Source organism: Nerophis ophidion, linkage group LG14 (assembly GCF_033978795.1).
Source record: "Nerophis ophidion isolate RoL-2023_Sa linkage group LG14, RoL_Noph_v1.0, whole genome shotgun sequence".
Classification (NCBI taxonomy): domain Eukaryota; kingdom Metazoa; phylum Chordata; class Actinopteri; order Syngnathiformes; family Syngnathidae; genus Nerophis; species Nerophis ophidion.
Genome location: NC_084624.1, coordinates 15605431 through 15612680, shown reverse-complemented (window position 1 = coordinate 15612680; position 7250 = coordinate 15605431). Strand labels below are relative to the sequence as shown.

The 7250-nt window shown below is 36.8% G+C and overlaps 1 protein-coding gene across 4 annotated transcripts in view; it reads right to left on the bottom strand.

Moving 5' to 3' along the window:
* LOC133568188 (VPS9 domain-containing protein 1-like) overlaps positions 1–7250 on the bottom strand; it is a 90908-nt gene that overhangs the window by 7614 nt on the left and 76044 nt on the right. The window contains exon 17 of one of the 4 annotated variants that reach the window (XM_061919945.1): positions 2743–3097. The exons of 1 other annotated variant lie outside the window; for it this stretch is intronic. The gene's annotated coding sequence lies outside the window, so the exon portion shown is untranslated. Of the gene's footprint in view, positions 1–2742; positions 3098–5559; positions 5795–7250 lie in introns of those variants that run through there. 2 more of the 4 variants (XM_061919944.1, XM_061919946.1) reach the window with 2 other exon arrangements.

Genomic DNA, 7250 nt, shown 5'->3' with positions numbered 1-7250 from the left:
TTGCCCACATACGCCTCCTCGTCAGCCACATATTTGGCCAGTTCATGGGCGCCCTCCGCGCCAGCGGTAGAGGAGTTCCACTCGCCACTGCCTCCTGACTTGTCTCGTTGGCTTTGGGGACACTTGGTCTGGCGACCCACCGCCAATTTCTGCCTCCACGCTCCCGAGACTTTGAACTTGTGTTTTTGGGGGTTTCTAAGACCTCGAAAATTCATTCTTGTAACTGTTACGACTTGTAGGTGAGGCTATTCTTTAAGTTTTTGTGTGTTTTTTAGCTTCACTTCCTGTGTCATGCTCTTAGTTTGTTTCCACTCCATTCTGTACTGTTCCTGCACTGGCTTCACACTGCTGCTTAGCGCTGTCTTCATAATGTGGGGGTAATTATAATGCATTCCATTTACAAACCCTGTTTCCATATGAGTTGGGGAATTGTGTTAGATTGATTTGAATTGATTAACGTGGACCCCGACTTAAACAACTTGAAAAACGTATTCGGGCGTTACCATTTAGTGGTCAATTGTACGGAATATGTACTGAACTGTGCAATCTACTAATAAAAGTATCAATCAATCAGATGTAAATATCAGAATCAGACATACTTTATTAATCCCCGAGGAGAAATTAAACGGAATACAATGATTTGCAAATCCTTTTCAACCCATATTCAATTGAATGCACTACAAAGACAAAGACAATATATTTGATGTTCAAACACTTAAACTTTATTTTTTCTTGCAAATAATAATTAAATTAGAATTTCATGGCTGCAACACGTGCCAAAGTAGTTGGGAAAGGGCATGTTCACCACTGTGTTACATCACCTTTTCTTTTAACAACACTCAATAAACGTTTGGGAACTGAGGAAACTATTTGTTGAAGCTTTGAAAGTGGAATTCTTTACCATTCTTGTTTTATGTAGAGCTTCAGTTGTTCAAAAGTCCTGGGTCTCCGCTGTCATATTTTACGCTTCATAATGCACCACACATTTTCGATGGGAGACAGGTCTGGGACTGCAGGAGGGCCAGGAAAGTACCCGCACTCTTTTAAGACGAAGCCACGCTGTTGTAACCCGTGGCTTGGCATTGTCTTGCTGAAATAAACTGGGGCGTCTATGATAACGTTGCTTGGATGACAACATATGTTGCTCCAAAACCTGTATGGACCATTTAGCATTAATGGTGCCTTCACAGATGTGTAAGTTACACATGCTTTGGGCACTAATACACCCCCATACCATCACAGATGCTGGCTTTTGAACTTTGCGCCTATAACAATCCGGATGGTTATTTTCCTCTTTGTTCCGGAGGACACCACGTCCACAGTTTCCAAACATAATTTGAAATGTGGACTCGTCAGACCACAGAACACTTTTCCACTTTGCATCAGTCCATCTTAGATGATCTCGGGCCCAGCGAAGCCGGTGGCGTTTCTGGGTGTTGTTGATAAATGGGTTATGCTTTGCATAGTAGAGTTTTAACTTGCACTTACAGATGTAGCGACCAACTGTAGTTACTGACAGTGGTTTTATGAAGTTTTACAGAGCCCGTGTGGTGACATCCTTTACACACTGATGTCGGTTTTTGATGCAGTACCGTCTGAGGGATCAAGGTCCGTAATATCATCGCTTACGTGCAGTGATTTTTTCCTGATACTCTGAACCTTTTGATGATTTTACGGACCGAAGATGGTAAAATCCCTAAATTCCTTGCAATAGCTCGTTGAGAAAGGTTGTTCTAAAACTGTTCGACAATTTGCTTACAAAGTGGTGACCCTCGCCCCATCCTTGTTTGTGAATTACTCAGCATTTCATGGAAGCTGTTTTTATACCCAATCATGGCACCCACCTGTTCCCAATTAGCCTGCACACCTGTGGGATGTTCCAAAGAAGTGTTTGATGAGCATTCCTCAACTTCATCAATATTTATTGCCACCTTTTCCAACTTCTTTGTCACGTGTTGCTGGCATCAAATTCTGAAGTTAATGATTATTTGCAAAAAAAAAAAAAAGAGTTTATCAGTTAGAACATCAAATATGCTGCTTTGTAGCATATTCAACAGAATATGGGTTGAAACTAATTTGCACATCATTGTATTTTGTTTATATTTACATCCAACACAATTTCCCAACCCCTATGGAAACGGGGTTTGTACATGGGAAGTGGGAAGTCGAGGCTGGGAATGACGTCACAAATGACGTCTCGGAAAACAAGATGGCCTTTTCCTGAAAGCTATTTAAGTGTATTTCTGGTCTTGTCACCCTCGCCCGGGCAGAAGGGCAACACGGCCGCATCCATCCATTTTCAACCGCTTATCCAGAATCGGGTCGAGGAGACAACAGCTCCAATAGAGACCCTTTGACTTCCCTCTCCAGAGCAACATTAGCAACTTCCTCCTGGGGGATTCCGAAGCATTCCCAGGCCAGAGAGGAGATGTAATCCCCCCAACTGGTCCTTGGCCTGCCATGGGGTGTCCTCCCAGTGGGACGTGCAACGAGGACCTCCCTACGGAGACGCTCGTGAGGCATCCGCACGAGATGCCTGTACCTCCTAAGCTGGCTTCTTTCCAAGCGAAAGAGCAACGGCTCTACTCCGAGTCTCTCTCGGGTCACTGAACTTCTCACCCTATCTCTAAGGGAGATGCCAGCCACCCTTCTGAGGAAACTAATTTCGGCCGCTTGTATCTTCGATCTTATTCTTTCATTCATTGCTACATAGCTGGATCAAAAGAGACGTCAGAGACGCTGTACTGAACCAAACGTTGCTTTATTACAAACGAGTGTCATTACACAGTTCCTGGGAGAATGTCAGGTCAAATATGAAGGACTCCTCTCGAGAAGAAGCCTAACCATCAGTTTAATATTCCTACCTCCTGTCTCTGTTTGTATGTGCTAAGTCAGGCGAGCACATCCTAACCATAAAAGGAGATGTTCGTGTGTAAGTGTCTGGAAAACAACTGCTCTAAGTCATACCTTAAATGTTGGCGTTGAGCTAGACAGGTAGTCTTTTCTCAAGGATATGGTTATCACTTTAGCATTCTGTAGTCCCAATTAGAGCTTCGTTTCCTACGGAGAGTGATCCAATCCACCTGCAAATATCAAACTAAGGGGCCTTATCTTAATATGTGCTCAGACCAAAATACCACTATTTAATTAAAATTGGTTGTTTGCTTTCTGCAAGCTGTATATAAACATTTACTATATGTAGAACATAATATGAGTTAATTAATTCACTTCACTGTTTTTGCGTTTGCCTTGTCTGAATACAAACAACTTATGTGGAAATATGCACTCTTTCTGCAACCTTCAAACACGCGGGATGAGAAGAAAACACAGACCTGCTAGCAATGTAAAACGTACAGTGTATATCACATGAAATAAATGTAGTTCACACTAGGGATGTTTAATAATGGCTTTTTTGCCGATATCCCGATATTGTCCAACTCTTAATTACCGATACCGATATGTACAGTCGTGGAATTAACACATTATTATGTGTAATTTTGTTGTGATGCCCCGCTGGATGCATTAAACAATGTAACAAGGTTTTCCAAAATAAATCAACTGAAGTTATGGAAAAAAATGCCAACATGGCACTGCCATATTTTTTATTGAAGTCAAAAAGTGCATTACTTTTTTTAACATGCCTTAAAAGAGCAGCTTGGAATTTGGGACATGCTCTCCCTGTGGGAGCATGAGGAGGAGGTAGCGTCCCGGAGGAGTTAGTGCTGCAAGGGGTTCTGGGTATTTGTTCTGTTGTGTTACGGTGCGGATGTTCTCCCGAAATGTGTTTGTCATTGTTGTTTGGTTTGCGCATATTTGTGACACTGTTAAAGTTGTTTATAAGGCCACCCTCAGTGTGACCTGTATGGCTGTTGACCAGTATGCCTTGCATTCACTTTTGGGTTTGAAAAGCCGTATATATTTTGTGATTGGGCCGGCACGCAAAGGCAGTGCCTTTAAGGTTTAGTGGTGCTCTGTAATTCTCCCTGCGTCCGTGTACACAGCGGCGTTTTAAAAAGTCATACATTTTATTTTTTGAAACCAATACCGATATTTTTGAAACCGATACAGATAATTTCCGATATCACATCTTAAAGCATTTATCTGCCGGTTAATATCTCTAGTTTACACTACAGCGAGCACCAGGTCGCCCGTAAGGACCAGATGAGTCGCCCGCTGGCCTGTTCTAAAAATAGCTCAAATAGCAGCACTTACCAGTGAGCTGCCTCTTTTATTTTTATTGTATTTATTTACTAGCAAGCTGGTCTCGCTTTGCTCGACATTTTTCATTCTACGAGAGAAAAAACTCAAATAGAATTTGAAAATCCAAGAAAATATTTTAAAGACTTGGTCTTCACTTGTTTAAATAAATTCATTTATTTTTTTACTTTGCTTCTTATAACTTTCAGAAAGATAATTTTAGAGAAAAAAATACAACCTAAAAAGGATTTTAGGATTTTTAAATACATCTACCTTTTAAATTCCTTCCTCTTCTTTCCTGACAATTTAAATCAATGTTGAAGTAAATGTATTGTTTTTATTGTAAAGAATAATAAATACATTTTAATTTAATTCTTAATTTTAACTTCTGTTTTTTCGATGAAGAATATTTGTGAAATATTTCTTCAAACTTATTATGATTAAAATTTAAAAAAAATATTCTGGCAAATCTAAAAAATCTTTAGAATCAAATTTAAATCTTATTTCAAAGTCTTTTGAATTTCTTTTAAAATGTTTGTTTTGAAAAATCTAGAAGAAATAATGATTTGTCTTTGTTAGAAATATAGCTTGGTTCAATTTGTTATATATTTTAACAAAGTGCAGATTGGATTTTAACCTATTTAAAACATGTCATCAAAATTCTAAAATTAATCTTAATCAGGAAAAATTACTAATGATGTTCCATAAATTCATTTTTTAATTTTTTCAAAAAGATTCGAATTAGCTAGTTTTTCTCTTCATATTTTTCAGTTGAATTTTGAATTTTAAAGGTTCGAAATTGAAGATTAACAATGTTTCAAAATTTAATTTGTATTTTTTTTCGTATTTTCTCCTCTTTTAAACTGTTCAATTAAGTGTTTTTTTCATCATTTATTCTTTACAAAAAAACCTTCTGTAAATGGAACAAAAATTTACGACGGAATGACGGACAGAAAGACCCATTTATTTATATATATATATATATATATATATATATATATATATATATATATATATATATATATATATATATATATATATATATATATATATATATATATAAAGGTCAATTGAGCAAATTGGCTATTTCTGGCAATTTATTTAAGTGTGTATCAAACTGGTAGCCCTTCGCATTAATCAGTACCCAAGAAATAGTTCTTCGTTTCTAAAAGGTTGGTGACCCCTGCACTACAGTGATGTTACCTCAATGACATTGAAGTACAGTGGGGCAAAAAAGTATTTAGTCAGCCACCGATTGTGCAAGTTCTCCCACTTAAAATGATGACAGAGGTCTGTAATTTTCATCATAGGTACACTTCAACTGTGAGAGACAGGAATTCACATTGTAGGAATTTTAAAGAATTTATTTGTAAATTATGGTGGAAAATAAGTATTTGGTCAACCATTCAAAGCTCTCACTGATGGAAGGAGGTTTTGGCTCAAAATCTCACGATACATGGCCCCATTCATTCTTTCCTTAACACGGATCAATCATCCTGTCCCCTTAGCAGAAAAACAGCACCAAAGCATGATGTTTCCACCCCCATGCTTCACAGTAGGTGTGGTGTTCTTGGGATGCAACTCAGTATTCTTCTTCCTCCAAACACAACGAGTTGAGTTTATACCAAAATGGATACATGGATGATACAGCAGAGGATTGGGAGAATGTCATGTGGTCAGATGAAACCAAAATAGAACTTTTAATACATTCTTTATTAAATTCTTTAAAATTCCTACAATGTGAATTCCTGGATTTTTTTTTCACATTCTCAATATTTTAGGTGTTTCTTTGTACCTTAGACTCAAAAGGCACATGATTTCAACCAAAATTGGAAAACAAAGATAGAATTGATGTTTTACTTGTTTTATAGCACACAGACTTTAAAGTCGACAGTAAAAGCACAACCTCAGAGCTAATTGTTGACAGGTTGTGTAAATGGTAAATAAAAACAGAACACAAAGATTTGCAAATCCTTTTTAACTTATATTCAATTGAATAGACTGCAAAGACAAGATACTTAATGTTCAAACTGAGAAAATTCAATTTTTTTGCATATAATCATTAACTTAGTATTTAATGGCAGCAACACATTGCAAAAAAAGTTGGCACAGGGGCATTTTTACCACTGAGTTACATGGCCTTTCCTTTTAACGACACACAGTAAACCTTTGGGAACTGAGCAGACCAATTTTTGAAGCTTTTCTGGTGGGATTCTTTCCCATTCTTGCTTGATGTACAGCTTAAGTTGTTCAACAGTTCGGGGTCTCCGTTGTGGTATTTTAGGCTTCATATTGCGCCAAACATTTTCAATGGGAGACAAGTCTGGACTACAGGCAGGCCAGTCTAGTGCCCGCACTCTTGTATTATGAAGCCACGCTGTTGTAACATGTGGCTTGAAATTGTCTTGCTGAAATAAGCAGGGGCGTCAATGAAAAAGACGTTGCTTGGATGGCAACATATGTTGCTCCACAACCTGTATGTACCTTTCAGCATTAATTTTGCCGTCACAGATGTGTAAGTTACCCATGCCTCGGGCAATAATACACAAATCATTGTATTCGGTTTTTATTTATGATTTACACAACGTGCCAACTTCACTGGTTTTGGGTTTTGTACATTTGTATTCTTGAATATTTGAGTTTCGAAAATAAAATATATGAATTACTTTTACATTTTTTAATTACAGGTTAATATTGTACTATTCAAAAAATTGTAATTGTTTATTTAATGTATTTTTAATTAAGTACTGTAAAACTTAATTGAAAGTATATTTTTGATTATTTTAAGTATTATTGAGTTGATATTCAATGTGTACTTTTAATAAGCTTAACACTGAGTATTTTTACGATTTAAGATTAATTTACAAATACATTTAATTGTTTATACTTTTTATGTATTTAATATGATATTTGATTAATAAAAATATTAATTCAATGTATTTTGTAGATTACAAGGAAATATTTCATAGCTTTATTTTCTTAAAGCTTAAAAGAATATAACTATACAATTTTTTTAATTATGTTATCATTGCATAATTAAGATGTTCTAATTA